At 38.9% G+C, this 17,217-nt stretch overlaps 2 pseudogenes; both read left to right on the top strand.

Moving 5' to 3' along the window:
- On the top strand, window positions 1-8,575 carry LOC125842734 (uncharacterized; annotated as a pseudogene).
- A 5,523-nt stretch (window positions 8,576-14,098) lies between these two features.
- On the top strand, window positions 14,099-16,957 carry LOC125842733 (uncharacterized; annotated as a pseudogene).
- The last annotated feature ends 260 nt before the right edge of the window (window positions 16,958-17,217 follow it).

Genomic DNA, 17,217 nt, shown 5'->3' with positions numbered 1-17,217 from the left:
ATGGCCAAGTACTTTTCGTTGTCAAAGAAATTGAACCACAAAGATAAACTCAACAACTTCGTGGCACTACCTGGAGAGTCTATGAGTAGTTCATGGGACAGGTTCATTGCATTCATCAGAAGTGTTTCGAACCACCGCATTGATGATGAGTCACTGAATGAATATTTCTACAGAGGTCAAAATGACAATGGTAAGGCAGTGCTTGATAATGTCGTTGGAGGATCATATGGTGAGTGCACTTTTGAGGAGATCGCTGAGAAACTAGAGAATATTTCCCGAAACAATAAAGCATGGAGCACTCGAAAGTCTGACACGGGAATGAGCACATTTGTAGTTCAAGTTGCACCTAGGCAATCTGCCGATGACATTTGTAAGGACATGGTGCAGATAAGGACAGAACTTAGGTTGGTATTGAAGCATGTAAGCGGAGGTCGAGAAAAGGTAAATGAGGTGAATTACTTGACAAGGACTCCACCACCACCGAAAGAGGAATGTTATTAAGAGGAGGATGCTTACTTGGTGAATGATCAGACGGGGGGTTTCCGAGCCAACACCCAAGGTTCCAACTCGAATAATTGACACCAAGGGAAAGGAAACCAAGGTCAAAACTATTGTAACTACAATCGAGAGGGTCAATATGTCCGGGATGGGAACTACAATCGTGACAACAACTACAACCGGAACAACTATTGTAATAGAAACGATAAAGTTAGGCCTTATGTTCCTCCATAAAATTAGGAATCTGGTAATAGGAAAGTTAGGATAGTATATCACGGATTGAGGATATGATGCAGAAGATGATGAAGAGGTTTGACTCCACTGATGAAAATATGAAGGAGATGCGAAACGACTTGTCTGGAATCGATCAAAAAGTTGATGCCCATGCAGTGTCGATCAAGCAACTTGAGCAGCAGATGAATCAGTTGTCCACTACAGTCAACCCACGTCAGCCTGGCACACTTCCTAGCAACACCATCCAAAATCAGAAGAATGATGGGCATTGTATAGCAGTCACTACTCGAAGGGGTAAGCAGACCATTGATCCACTTATGCCTTCTGAGGTTGAAATTGTGGTTGAGAAAGATGATAATGAGATTGAGGTTACTGGAGAGTCCAAGAATGCTATAGAGAAAGAAGCGGAGATAAACCAAAATGTTTTCCCCATGCCTAGACCTCTACCTCCATTCCCACAGAGGTTGGTAAAGAAGAATGAAGAAGGGAAATACTGCAGGTTTATTACTATGTTGAAACAACTTTCCATCAATGTTCCGTTGATAGAGGCTTTGGAGCAAACGCCTGGGTATGCAAAATTTATGAAAGATTTGGTGACGAAGAAGAGGGCCATGAGCTTTGAAGATGATGATAGATTGCAACATTGTAGTGCTATTTCTACGAGGTCTCTTGTGAAGAAAAAGGAGGATCCTGGTGCCTTCACTATTCCATGTACCATTGGGCTGTTGCGTTTTGCTAAGGTGTTGTGTGATTTGGGTGCTAGTATTAATCTGATGCCATTGTCTATTTATAAGAAGTTGGGTTTAGGGGATCCAAAACCGACTGCGATGCAAATACTCATAGCCGATAGAACTGTGAAGAGGCCCATTGGTGTTCTCCAAGATGTACTTGTGAAAGTGGGGTCGTTTATTTTTTTGGCGGACTTTGTGATTCTAGATTGTGAGGTTGATTTTGATGTCCCCGTCAGCTTAGGGACACCATTCCTTGCTACTGGGCGCGCCTTGGTCGATATGGAGAAGGAGCAGATGAAGTTCTAATTGAACAGTGAAGAGGTAACTTTTAATATGTGTAGGTCCATGAAGCAAGAAAGTGATCTCAAATCAGTGTGTGTGGTGAATCATATTGTGGAGTGAGGTTTTGATGTGTCTACTGAAGAGAGGTTGGGTGTTGATGCACTAGCAGCGGTAATGATAAATTTTGAGGGTGATAGTATTGAAGACTGATGAATTGGTCACCGCACTTGATAGGTTCAAATTCCATTCCAAGCCAACAAAATTGGAGCTAGATATGAAGAATCACAACTCTCTACCCGCAAAATCGTCTTTTGAAGAGGCTCCGAAATTGGAGCTTAAGGCTCTACCATCACATTTGAGGTATGTATTCTTGGGAGAGATGGTACTTTATCAATCATTATTGCGGCAGATTTGAGTGAGGTGCAAGTTGAGGCATTAGTTTTTGTGTTGAAAAGGTTCAAGAGGGCAATTGGGTGGACTATGCGGACATTAGTGGGATTCTTCTTGGCATTTGTTCTCATAAAATCCAACTCATGCTGGATCACAAGCCTAGTATCGAGCACCAAAAAAGACTAAATCCGCTTATGCAAGAGGTAGTGAAAAAGGAAATCATCAAGTGGTTGGATGCTAGAGTCATTTATCCCATCGCAGATAGTAGTTAGGTGTGTCATGTTCAGTGTGTGCCCAAGAAAGGTGGGATTACTGTGGTACCTAATGCGAAAAACAATCTTGTTCTGATGCGGCCAGTTACTGGATGGAGAGTATGTATGGACAATTGGAAATTAAATGCTTGGACAGAAAATGACCACTTCCCTATGTAGTTCATGGATCAGATGTTGGACCACCTTGCTGGTAAGGGTTGGTATTGCTTTCTTGATGGTTATTCGGGCTACGATCAGATCTCCATAGCTCCGGAAGACCAAGAGAAGACCATCTTCACTTGCCCTTATAGGACTTTCGCCTTCAAACAGATGCCATTTGGGTTGTGTAATGCTCCAGCGACTTTCCACCATTTCATGATGTCGATATTTTCTGATATGGTGGAGGACACTATTGAGGTATTTATAGATGATTTCTCTGTGGTAGGTGATTCATTTGATGGTTGTTTAGATCATTTGGTCGAGGTGCTTAAACGGTGTGAAGAGTGCAATCTTGTGCTCAATTGGGAAAAATGCCACTTCATAGTGAAAGAGGGGATCGTGCTGGGTCATCAAATTTCTGAGAAGAGTATCGAGGTTCAAGAGCGAAAGTAGAGGTAATAGAAAAGCTTCCACCACTTATCTCTGTTAAAGGTGTTAGAAGTTTTCTTGGGCATACATGTTTTTATAGGAGGTATATCAAGGATTTCTCCAAAATTGCACACCCATTGTGCAAATTGCTCGAAAAGGAGTGTAAGTTTGTTTTTGATGATGATTTTCTAAGAGCATTTGGAGAGTTGAAGGAAAAGCTAGTTTCCGCACCAATCATTATTTCACCGGATTAGGGGCAACCGTTTGAAGTGATGTGTGATGCGACTGGAGTGGCGCTTGGTGTAGTATTGGGACAAAGGCGAGAGAAGATTCTTCATCCTATTTACTATGCCAGCAAAACTCTAAATGTGGCTCAAAATAACTATATAGTGACAGAACATGAAATACTTGTGGTAGTTTTCGCATTCGAGAATTTTTTATCCTACTTGCTTTGTACTAAGGTCATAGTGCATACTGACCATTCTGCATTGAGGTGTTTGATGGCTAAGAAGGATGCAAAACCGCGGTTGATTAGATGGGTGTTGTTGCTGCAAGAGTTTGACTTTGAGGTGAAAGATAGAAAGGGAACCGAAAATCAAGTTGTCGATCACTTGTCCAGATTAGAGGAAAAAGCTATGCTTAAGCTAGGAGATGGGGCTGAAATTGAGATGAACAGGTATTGTCAGCTTCTCATAATCTGATTCCTTGGTTCGTAGACTTTGCTAACTACTTGGCAAGTGATCTGATTCCATCAGATTTGTCTTTTCACCAAAGAAAAAAGTTTATGCATGATGTGAAGAAGTTCTTTTGGGATGATCCTTATTTGTTCTGTATTTGTGCTGATGAGATTATTCTTCGTTGTGTGCCCGAGGTTGAGATGATGACTATACTAGAGGCGTGTAATTCTTCGCCTGTTGGTGGGCATCATAGTGGTATTCGGACTGCGCATATGATTTTGCAGTCTGGGTATTACTAGCCTACCATCCACCAAGATGCTTATGATTTCTCCAAGTCTTGTGATCGTTGCCAAAGAGAAGGAGGAATTTCAAAGAGGCAAAAATTACCCATGAATCGATTTTGGTGATTGAGTTGTTTGATGTATGGGCATTGATTTTATGGGTCCATTTTTAGTTCACATGAGATGAAGTATATTCTTGTTGCGGTTGATCATGTGTCGAAATAGGTGGAAGCAATTGCACTTCCAAACAATGAAGGTAAAAGTGTCACCGCATTCCTGAAAAAGAATATCTTCTCCAAATTTGGTACACCTAGGGCAATTATCAGCGATGAAGGTTCCCACTTTTGTAATAAGTTGTTCAAAGCGTTGCTTGAGAAATATGGAGTCCACCACAATGTAGCCACTCTTTACCATCCGTAGTCTAGTGGGCAAGTTGAAGTGTCCAACAGAGAAATAAATCAAATCCTTGCTAAGACTGTGAATGCAAATAGAACTGATTGGTCAAGAAGGCTTGATGATGCTCTATGGGCCTATCGCACTGCATTCAAGACTCCCATACGTATGTCCCCCTACTAACTTGTATATGAGAAGTCTTGCCATTTGCCGGTAGAGCTAGAGCATAAGGTTACGTGGGCCCGAAGAAGTTGAATTTGGATTGGAGAGCCGCATCGAGTCAAATAGTGAATGACGTGAATGAGCTTGATGAGTTTCACCTACATTCTTATGAAAGTGTAGCCTTGTACAAGGAAAAGATGAAGAAGTATCATGATCAAAAGATTGAAAAGCGTGAATTTGTTGTGGGTGATCTGGTGCTTCTATTCAATTCTAGGTTGTGCTTGTTTCTTGGCAAGCTCGAGTCTAAGTGGACCGTGTCATTCATAGTCAATCAAGTGTTCCCACATGGAACGGTCGAGCTCGAGAACAAGGAGGGAACAAGGTTCAAGGTGAACGGGCAAAGGATCAAGGTCTACATGGGGAAAGAAGAGAGTGTGCAAAAAGTGGTTGAGGCCTACTACCTTGATGAAGTTTGAGTAAACAAGGGGCCTGCATCGTGCCGTGACGTTAAATCAAGCGCTGCTTGGGAGGCAACCCAAGATGTACAATCTAGCCAACTATAGGTTTTTCTTTTCGATTTAGGAAATTTCTTTGTTTAATTGGTTTTCTGTATTTCATTAGATTGGCATTTTATTTTTGTATTAGTGTTAGCTAGATATAGCATAGGGTCCATGGCTAAAAAGTGTCCAGAAAATGTAAAAAGAACGTCCTAACGGTTGCTACATGTGCAGGGATGAAAGCCAAATCTACAAAATATGTCTGTTGCAGAGGTCTACGGACCCCATCGATGGTCCGTGGTTCCACCCACGGACCGTGAATGGCGTTCTTAGATCCCAGGTAAGTAGCCTAATTTTTTTCTAAGCGTTGAGGTACCTATGAACTTGACCCACGGTCTGTAGGTCAACCCACAGCTCGTAGATAGGGTTTCGTGGGTCCAAAGTTAGGATTTTATCGACCCGACCCAGACCCCTTTTAATAAAAACTCTTAAATTCAAATACACCCCCAATTACCCAAACTCCCTCCTAACCATTTCTAACCCCTCCAAATCCCAAAACTCCCTCATAAATCCCCTAGATCACTTTCCTTTCCCATAATTATCTTTTCCTCTCCCATTATTCCATTCCTCTCTACCAAAATTCATCACATTTTCCCTTCACCAAAGACTTCAAGGTCTCGGTTCGGTGTCAAAGGTTCAAAAAAGGTCTAAGGAGTCTATTGCATCACACAATCACCCACTTCAATACTTGTAAGGTAAACGACTTCACCTTAACTCTGAATTTTGGTATTCATTGTTCAATACATGAAGTCACGAAGTGGGTCTTGACCTTGGATTGTTTTTGTATGAACTTGCATAATAAATTATAGTTAGAAACTCCCTTGGGACGATAGAATGTGATTGTGTTGTCGTTGTAATCAAATAACTCAGGGTAAATAGTCTAAATGGTAGTTTCAACTTAGGGTTCCTAGTTTTGTATGCTACCAAAGTTAAATAACGAGAAATCAGAACCCTAGGGATGACAAACTATCATAAATTGTGTTGAAATGCATGATTACACTTAGGTTGATTGTTTGAATTGTTGAAAAAATGGTCTAAAAATGAGGCATGTCAGATATATGGCACCGATCTGACCCACGAGACCCCATCCACGAACCGTAGGTAAATCTATGGACCGTGGGTCGGGTCCGTGGGTCTGTTGCACATGAAAAATCCTCTAAGTGAGGAACCATAGAGGTGGACTACGGTCCGTAGGTCAACCTATGGACCGTTCTGCACATCCGTGGTTCCCATCAGAGACCCAACTTTTTGGGATCTCTGACCTACGGAGGGGAGCCACGGACCGTAGGTACCCACCGTAGGTGGCCACTAATGCTACTATACATAATTTTTCAGTTTTTGTTTTTGTTCTAAAATCTTTTCGAGTGTGTCATTGGTTTATTTTGGTACTAACTAAGTCTCCACAGGTACCATGGCTCCCAGGAAAGCTCCGGTCTTCACCGCAAGGGGCAAGTCCAAATCAGTGGCACCAACCCTTCGGCTACTTGATCAAGATACTGATGCGGAGACTGACCCCGCATATGTCCCACCCACTACTAGGATATCCCCTACCGCACCACGAACCACACATAATCAAGCACGACAGGCGATTCCCGACGTAGTCACTGCCTTCCAGTCTAATGAGGAGGATACACTGATCGGTTCACCGGTTGGTTCTGAGTCCGCCTCTGATTCCGACTCTGGCTCTGACCCCGCATCCGCCTCCAGTTCTAATGGCGCCAATGCCTTATCATCTGAGGCTCGTAGTACAGATGACATTCCAGTGCCTTCGAGTACTGATCCTGCATGAGTTCCTGGAGAACCCAACAGATGGTGCGTGAGTGGCCAGTGGCAGATATACCGCGACTCCAAGATGCTGAATGAGAAAGATAAGATAGCTCGATTGGTTACCGAGGAGCGCCGGGTGCTCACATGTAGCCTTCATACTATGCTTGACATCCAGGCTTTCTTCCAACAGCACAGGTGCAAGTGGATGGCCCGTAGCCCAGGGTCCTTCAGTGAAGAGATCGTCAGGGAGTTCTACACTTCCTATGCATCCACCCTTCGAGGTTCCATTGACAAACGGGACAAGCCCACCGCCTATCCTCCTCTCACATCTACACTAGTGCGTGGGTTTGCGATCGATATATCCGAGACCACCATCCGTAGATTCCTCTATGGTTCGGGCAACACTCTAGCGATCAACACGACCGAGTTTGATTATCGGTAGGACATTATTAGGACCAGGGCATTCCAGAGGAATACATAACAGATGGAGAATTTATTGTGCTGGTTGTCCCATCACCTTGCTACAGACAGAGAGCGCGTCGAGTGGGTCAGCACACCGAGTGTAGGCATCAGGAAGGCCACCTTGATTTTTGTGGCCAAATTCTTCTGGCTATTGGTGTGAAACATGGTGTCTCCTACGCAGGCAAACAATGTTCTTACTTGGAACCGCGCAGTCATGGTTGCAGTCTTAGTTGTAGGGTTTGAGATGGATTTTTCCCACATAATCATTGCGGAGATACACGAGAGGGACTTCAAGGCCACCACCATTTACCCTTTCCCATGCCTCATTTTTCAGCTGTGCAGGGATATTGGAGTGCCGGTTTGGCATTGCGACAAGTTGATCCAGGTGACCAAAACCTGGAAATAGGCTTGATTCGAGATGAAATATGGCGGCACCACGCAGAGAGCTGCAGGTTGATGTGCCTCCCTTAAGAGCAGACTTGGTAGCAGATGTGAAGCAGATGCAGGGTCAGATGCCTGCCCCTCAATTCTCCAGCCGCCAGTCAGGCCCCTAGCTCCTCTAGAGCCACCCCTTCTTCGGGGTCTGTTGCCATGCCCTTAGCTCGAGTTCAAAAATTGGAGGCTCAGATGGCTACCATGCTTCAGCTTGTGAGGTCATGGATGTAGCGTGCGATTGAAGAGTTCACGACTAGGGTTGAGCAGCGGATTGAGCAGATGATGGACCAAAAGGTTCAGGTCATTCACCAGCGCCTTGATGCATTTGAGTTGCGTATCTTAGAGCAACCAGCCCCTACCACAGATGTGTCTGCTTTCCAGATGGAGTTAGCTAGTCTTCGGGCTGATCTAGACACCTTATTAGCTTCACCAGAGACTGAGCTTGAGTGAGCCCCCACGATATCGATTGATAATACAGTTTTCGATGCTCTATTCGAGGATTGGATGTCGCCTCCTACTACTTTCCATCATGTTGGGAAGTTCCTCCGTTCTAGTTGAGCTTTTGACGATACAGAGATTGGAAGAGTTAGCAAGAGGGAGAGCCAAGAGACTGAGGCGGCTCGGAGGGCATCTATTATTGATGAGGAGTTATGGCAGCAGAGGGATAGGGAGGTAGGTGTTGGTGCCTCTAGCCGCTTGAGCACTACTGATGGTGCAATGAGAGTTGGCGTGAGCACTACTGATGGTGAGACGAGAGTTGATGCTAGAACTACTTATGGTTCTGAGATGGTAGATGCGGGCACTACTGATGGTGACCCAAGTTTTGATCCAGTGGCCTCCGAGAAACTAAACCCGCCCGCTTGTTGATAGGTCTTCGGCGCTATGCGCCACTGGTTTGCTTCACCTGTTCCTCTATTCTTTAATTTTTGTGCATTGGGGACAATTCACTCTATTTTTTTGGGGGTGGGGTAAATGGATTGTGAGTGATAGGGTGAAGTCTGAGTAACCCAACTCATAATCCTCTCTTGGGGTTTTCTTGCTTGTGTTCTTTTCCCCCAAGAGATTGTTTTTAATTTCTGTTGTACCGACATGTGTTAGGGTTGTATGTGTAGAAACATGAGAACGAATGAAGCATGATGGCATAATTAATAGAGAAAAATGATACCCGTCCAAAAGTTGTGATATGTGCTAAAATATATAGGCTAGAATGAGTTGAATGTGTTGGCTCTGAGTATGACATGATAAAGAACCAATTTGATCTCATGACTTAAGCTAAAACTTGAACTTGGTAATCTAATAATGAAACAATGTGCCAAGAGTGTGTGAGGAAAGTTGATTGTTCAGACATTTTGTGTCAATCTAGAACTTGCCCCCGTTGGTCCTGCTAAGATGATCTAGGCTAGAAGTTGGGAAGTGATCATAGGCCCTTGTTCAAATTAGTCCACATAAGCCTAAAAGAGTCCAACCAAATGAAATCAATGTTCCCTTTGATCTAAATAATTGAGCCTAAAATTGACTATTTCTTTTGATTCACTTAACTCACCTTCCCTAAAATAAGTGTTTTGGCCCTGATCCCTCCTTGGACATGTGCACCTTGACTCAGGCCAAAAGCCTAAGTTGAGGGTGGCTAATGCTAAAAGTGACCTCAATTTTGGCCTTGGTCCGACAACAGATATTTTGCACCACAACTAATGGAAAATCCATAAGTTAAGGGTGGCTATGAAAGAGGAAACTGAAAGAAAAATGGGTATGAAAAGAGTTTTGTGTTGAAAAGAGAAAAGGAGAAGATAGAAGAGGATGTGACTTTGTGCCAAAGAAGCAAAAAGATGATAAATAAAAGTGCTGAAAAATAAAGAAAAAAATAAAGTGAAAGAAAAAGAAGAAAGTGAAAAATAAGAGATACAAAGTCAAAAATCACATCCATGGTGAAAAGAGTCAAAGGAAAGAAGATAAAAAGGAAGGATGTCAAAAATAGGTCGAAAAGAGATAAAAAGCCAATGTAATGTCAAGGGGGGCAGAAAGTCACTAAAAAGTACCCAAATGTACCACACCTAATCCTGAGCCTACGTTACAAGCTAAGAAAGTCCTATAGTGATCCTAGCAACTAGTTTGGAGAATCTAAGCAGTGAAAATAAGGGCAAGCCTATGGCATTGAGCACTAACTGTACTTGAAGTTACTTCTAAGCGTGAGTGTTTAATGAATCCTTGTACTCAAAATCTTATTCATTGTGTGAAAAAGGGTTTTCGTTTGAAGTAAGGGCACTAGTTACATTGTCGGAGAGTTGGTATCTTGGTGATAGTGAAAAAGTGTATGTTGTATGTCTATTGGTCGATCTTTGTCATATCTTGATCCGCATGAGTTAGCTTGTTGAGCCTAAGAGAAAAGATTTGCACTCAAAAAGGGAGTTGGGATAGAAAGTCATGTGATTGCTTATGTTTGAATGTCTGCTTCTATACAAGTGTCATTTAGAGTCTTAGTGCGTCGATTGAGGACAAACAACAAATTTAAGTTGAGGGTATTGATATACCGTGAGTTTACGGTATTTTTAATACATTTCGCTTAAGATTTGTGTATGTCTAGGGTTATTTTGTATTAGAACTAATGTTTATTGTGCTAAAATAGCAGGAAATAGGCTTGGACGAGGTTTAGAGAGATACAACTGAAATTCTGCAGAAGTTGCCACACACGGAAGTGACCTACAGACCGTAGGCCCAGTCACGGTCCATCAGTGGGTAGGCATGGAGTGCTCATATGTAAAGTCTGACCAAGTGTGAAACTATGGAGGCGAGTGACAGATCGTAGGTCAACCCACGGGCCGTCCTGCACGTTCGTCAATGATCACTAAGAGTTGAATGTCTAGTACAGGATGAAAAGTTCTAAGTGTAGAGCCACGGAAGAGGACCTACGGACCATGGATCGACCCACGGTCCGTACTGCACATCTGTCGATTGCAGCTGGGAGTTGAAGGTTCCAAAACTTCTGAGAAATTGTCTTAGCCTTGAACCACGGAAGGGACCTACGGACCGTAGGTCAGTATTGTTGATTGAAGTCGCGTTCAGAAAAGTTTATTTCCTTATTTAGTTTCCATTTTGTTTAGGACATATTTTTATATAAATAGGGTCTGTAAACCTCATTTTTGGGGGTTAGACACCATAGTATAATTTTAGTTCTTGGTAATAACTTGCAAACTTTAACAATTTGATTTCCTAATTTTGGTTTATCAAGATTCTTGCTTTGAATTTCAATTGAAGATTACGAGTTTCTTCTACTCAATAGGTTAGTTCGCGAATTCTTCTTCTACAAATATGAATTGTGTTCTTTCAAGCATGAGTAGCTAAGTCCACAACTACGGTTATGGGAACCATAAGCAATTAACAACGTATGAATAATAACTAAGTTATTCTTGACTAGTGTTGATGCATGTATTGGTAATTCTTTCTCTTATAAATCTTTTTAACTAGCGCACGCGTTAGAACTCGCCTTGTTTCTACTTGCCGGACCAAGGAAATACTTAATAAGAAAAGAATTATCAATGGAGATTTAGTGTGATACTATCTAATAGTCTAATGTCAGTTGGTGCGAGGGTGAAAACTAAGTCATACATTGATGTGATGTCTAATCCAATGCAAAGGTAAGGATTAGTAAACTATACACACGAAGCTGGACCAAGGTGCGGGTAAAATTCCCTATTTGGTGGACCAAGCACTTAGGGATACATAACTTACCACTTTGCATGTGATACACTAGGAAGGGATTACTATTATTAGGATTACTGAGTTAATAGCTTATAGGGAACACATACACCCCAGTTTCTCTCTCTTATTGATAACAACAAAAGTTCGAATCTTGCTCACTTGTTACTTAACAATCGATCAGTTATTTGTTTCACAAGCCCTCCCCCCTTTTACTTACTTGTCTCATAAATACATTGACTAAATGAATATAAGCATAAGTTAAAGTTAAGTCTAAACCATATTCATCGTGGGATCAACCCCCAACCTACAAATTGGGTTCTTTACTTGATAACGATTGCTTATACTTCTTTAGGGAGGTGTAATTGAGCATATCAATCTTCTGCACAACCGTCGCTACAAACTTTCTATTGCAACATACATGTTAACCATTGCTCAAACTTTCTATTGCAACATACATGTTAACCGTCGCTATAAAATACTCTATGAAAATGATTTGTTTTAGTGAAAAATATACTTTTTGGTCCGCAAATTTTATGTCCAAAAAATTCATTTCCCCCACTAATTTAGTAGACCCGCATTTTTTTTATTTTAGTGAAATAAGGTTTCAAAATAAACAACAATGCTTTAGCCCAAGAATTTCAAAACTCCGGTGACTACTTCTTTTTCGACAGCGAACATGGATCTCCGCTGAAGAATATTTTTTCTTCTACCGCACTAGTCTTCCCACAGTAGTCTTCTTCTCCAGTGTGAAGTGTTCATCTATAGTGGTATTCTTCTCCAACAGTAGTCTTCTTCCACATTAAACTTCTGCATGTAAAGGTATACTAATTTTAAGATGATTTCTAATTCCTCATTGTCTCTAATTTGTTATACATGTACTATTTTCAAATATCAGAAACTCTATTTAAGGTCTTCTAGAAATCATAAAGTCTAACAATTGGGTTTGCTTGAAATCTATATTATTTGTTCTAGTTTAGGTCTGTGTGATATCTATCTATAGTTTAGAGTTTGTATCTCAAATTTGGTGATGATTTTAATGCTCAGAAAAAAATCATTGTGAAGCTGAGTTTCATTTTTATGAAATAAATTCTGATTTGTAGTTGATTTTCTCCCAATGTTTTTAGTATTTTGAGTTTTGTCTATCTATCATGTCAAGTTAAATTTACTATTGGTCGAAAGTTTGAAGTTATTGTTCTGAACTTTGATTTTTGTATCATTGTTGATTAAACACATGAATGTTGCCAAAAATGACTGCTATAGCTATTGTCATAGATGATATGTTAAGTTGAAAAAACATTTTTTCCAACTAATGTCAAATGTATGTAAAACAATTGATGAAAACTTCATTTTATTGGATTCTGGATGTTGAAACATATTACTCCTGTTCTCTCTTTTACTTTTTTATAGTATCTGTGTGATGATTAAACTAGTATGTCTATTTATGTGTTCAAGAATTTTTCATGTTCCTAGCCAGCCTTTCATGTTTTGGCAAACGGCAATGTATGCATTTGTTTCTTCACATTATGGCCTTGTGATTACTATAAATCTATGGCAGATGAGAAAAACGTTTTCGACATCTATGTTTTTTAAGGGATAAAAATTTCACATTCCCTTTAAGAGTTAATACCATAAATAGTCTTGTTGCTTTATCAAATAACAATATTGCAGCAAGCCTACACAACAGTTTCAAGTTGAGCCTACAAACCAAAAAAATAATTAAAACATTTCAAATGAGAATTTTTTTAACTCTACATAAGCCTAAAATGCTTAAAGAATATATCTATAAAATCAGAAACTTACAACATAGATGTAGTTAGGCAATGCAATAAAAAATTGAGGTGTATACTCCAAAATCCATTCAAAACAATTGCTATAACAAAGAACGTTTCCTAGTTAAGAATATAAAAGCAACCTTGAGGCAGTATCCGTTATGAAATTCCTCAACACTGTACATTTTAGCTACAAGATTCCACAAATTGGGTATAAAAATATGTATAGAATTGAAATAGAAATAACTTTTAAGATTGTATGTTGAAAAAATACAACCTTAATATCATGAAAAATAATTTCCTCTAGTTACTCCTTTTCTCTCTTTTACTTCTTTATGTATCTGTGTAATGACTAAACTAGTATATAATTTCCTCTAGTATGTACTTCTTTATGGTCCTAACCTTCCAAGTGTTGTATATCATAACACCGTATTTAGCTGAAACTTTGCCTCTTAAATTGCCTCCTACTAATACAGTGTATACTGTTGTTCACTTCTGACCTGCACTCCAATGACTTTGCCTTTCATGTTTCTTATTTATCAACTTATTTGCCTAATATCTGATGAACCTTTCATATTGTTCCTTTTATATGAGTTATTTTATCTTTAGACGTTATGTATTTGTATTCTCAAGTACATCTCATGATTGTATGATAGATAAACATACGTTTCCGTTAGACCACAACTATAAAGATTAATATCTGAATTTAGACTTTCACATGTATTATTATATATTATCACCTGCTAATGATATATTTCTTATTACAAGTCGAAGCACTGTAAGTTTTTCACTTAAACATAATACAAGTGAAAGCCTTTTGATTTAAGTGATTTTAATATCTAGATTTAGATTTTTCACTTGTATTATTATCTAACCTCGAAGAAGATGTAATTTGTAAGATCTTGATGATTATGTTTTAGTAAAGATGGATTCTTCCAGTCTGTTTACGAATGAGTGGAGTTCTTACGGCCGTGATAGTTGCAAACCTCCTGGGTCTTGCTCTCTCGAGTTTTGAATAGTTATGAGTGAACAAGAGCATTCAAAAAGAAATAGAAAAAAAAAATAAGACATGATAAACCTGGATCGTTGTCATTCTTCGCAAATAAAAAACGACGATTATTGAAAACAAATAAAATAGTTCAAGCTATAAAGTCAAAGAAAAGGCATCTGCTAAAATTAATTGAGAAGCAGCCTGTAGCACCCCAATCTGAAGAATATGGAAAATTTACAGAGGAGCAGCCATCAGAGGAACGACTTGTAGAGAATTAAGTGCAATTGAATTCTACCACTCTTCCAACAAATGAACAATCTGATGAACAAGGTAACACATAGCTTAGAAACTTATTGAATTCATCTATGACTTCTAATTTTTTGGTTAATTTTCTTATAGCTGAAGGTCTTTCTCAGATTTTATTTATGATCAAAGATAATATGAGTTGAGCTTTGAAACTAACAAAAGTAAGGTCTTCAGTTTGGTTTTGGCTTCATATGATATTAACTTGTCAAACTCTTCTGTGTCCATTAAATATTGTCAAATTTTTCTCCAAGTAGATTAGAATTGTATCTGTGGACAATATTTTTCCTTGAACTGCATCCATCCATTGTTTCTTTAGTTACTAGATGACTATTATAGCATTCAACTTATCTTACGCTAGTATAGTAGTGTTCAAGTTTTAAGTTTTGGTATTAGAAAATAGGAAGCACTGACCTCATCTAGTACATTATGTAGCACAAAAAAATTCTAAAACAAAAATTGAGAATCGGAAAAAGCTGATGAACCCACACCTTGCTGGCAAAATAAGTTTTGCTTTAGTCTGTAATAAATTGGTGTGTTCTATTATTTATTATTGAGTCTTAACCTATTATTTAAGTTATTTCTTATATTTATTTTTATGTGACTAGGAAAAAGCAATGTTATTAAAAGCGAAAAGTGCAAAAAAGCTCTAAGGTCCATGGGAGCTTTAAGCGCAAAGCACAAATAAAGCGTGGGCTTTAATGAAAAAAGGCGCAAAGGGAGAAAAACATAAAATGTGTTTGTTTAGTCCAAGACTAATAATTATAACCATGAATGACAAATATATGACAAAAGAAATTGAAAAAAAATATGATAAAGTTAAATATCAATTGTTTAGTGTCACATCTTCATAAGAGACTCATTGACAAGGAAAACTTTGTCTTAGAACTTTGATGACGACACTGAAGCGCACATAAAGCGAGGCGAAGCGCTCAACACGTTTTGAGCCTCGCTTTAGGGCTTAAGCGCGCCTTTGGTAACATTGGGAAAAAGATAAGGAAACTGTATCATCTAAGGAGATCTTCGTGGTCACAAGGACAAGGAAATTCGAGTGTTTGTACAAGGCCGCCCCGAATGAAAATACAACTAGTGAAATTGTACGAATGTCATGTATTTACAAGTTTTTCTTGAGATCAATTATTTGTTTTAATTTTTTTGAGTCAGTATTTGTTCTAAATTTTAGTTAACATGCTATTGGATATGCATTGTTAGGCTGAAATGGAGTAAATTGAAAGACAAATGGGCGCAAATGGTGAGTCTGTTGATGCATTTTCAGCCTTCATGGGTTCTGAACATTCAGGACGTCTAAGACAATATGGAGTGGAGGTTATAAAGATTACTTTGAAAATAAAATCTGCTAACTGTGAACCAACTTTAAATGCCACAAAAGATGTAGTACGACAAATGCAAGAAAAGATGTAAAAAATGGAGAAACAAATTGATTAACAAAATAGAACTATGCGATTAGAAGCTATCACATATGTAATTGCACAACTTCAGCATGTATGATTAATTGATCCTAACATACTAGCAGCATTGTTCGTTCCTTCACATAGAGAACTTACTTCCCCATAAGCGGCTGATCAAGGTTAGTGTCGCTAATTCTCTATTTTGACACTTTCTTATTTTTCTTATCTTTGTCTTTGTCTTCCTCTTATTTTACTTCGTTCCGTCTCATTTGCAGTTCTATTTCCTTTCTCTATTGCGATTCTATTTTCTTTCTGTTCATTTTTCTGTTGCGGCTTGTAGACTTGTTATAAATGTCACTTTGAGCTTTGTGCAACCTTGGCGATCTTGTTTTTAGCTAGTTTTTCTGATGGTGGCCTTGTTGGCCTTTTGGTTAGCTAGTATTTTCTAGGATCGGTCTCATTAGCTGTGAGTTATTTACCTGGTTAAAAGTTTTTCCCTTAACTGTCTCATCCTCCTACATATAGTTTTTCCATAGTTTTAATTTTATCTATTTATTTCCTTTAATGGCTAGTACTGGTATCATTGTATGATTTTTGATTCTTTTCCTTTAATGACTATTACTAATATCATTGTATGATTTGTGATGATATTACATTGCTACTTTTTATGAATTTAAAATCATATTGGTAAGAAATGAAGAACAGATGCCCTATTTGTTCATTATCAGAGAATCTTTATTATTGATAATAGAAACAACAAAAATCTCATCACTGCTCCAAATGCCAATAACCCACCTTATTGAATTGATTTAACTGATGGTTCTACTGTTAGATTCACCTATGGTCGAAATGTAGGAGCCTTTATATCCTAACTCTCAGCCTCATCAATTTTTTTTGTTTTATGTCATTTGAAGCTTATTGAATTTATATGTCAATTATAGATAGCAAGTAGTAAAGTTTATGTATGACTGGCGTGGAACTACTAAGCTTGTATGAAAATTTTGCTAATTTATTTTGTATTTTCATTATAGGTGATGAAATCGAAGAAGAGGATGAAAGCAGTACTGGGAACTTGACCTAGGTATTGACTGGCTTGATGTTGATTAACTTTAATGGTCTACAAATCTTTTAATTTTGAAGACCAAAAACTCATGTGTAATGTTTCAGTACACCCTTTTTGAATCGTGAAAACATTGTTCTATATTTTGTTGTTATCGATATTACCTAACCATGGATCTTGGATTGTAATTTTGGTATTGAATTGATTTGTGTATTTTATATTCTATATCCAATTGCTCTATAAATTATATGTGGCAGTAGACCAGTATAATCTGTTGCAAA

Source organism: Solanum stenotomum, chromosome 10 (genome assembly GCF_019186545.1).
Source record: "Solanum stenotomum isolate F172 chromosome 10, ASM1918654v1, whole genome shotgun sequence".
NCBI classification, from domain to species: domain Eukaryota; kingdom Viridiplantae; phylum Streptophyta; class Magnoliopsida; order Solanales; family Solanaceae; genus Solanum; species Solanum stenotomum.
Note: the sequence above shows the minus strand (reverse complement) of the source record. Positions and strands in the feature narration are given on the sequence as shown.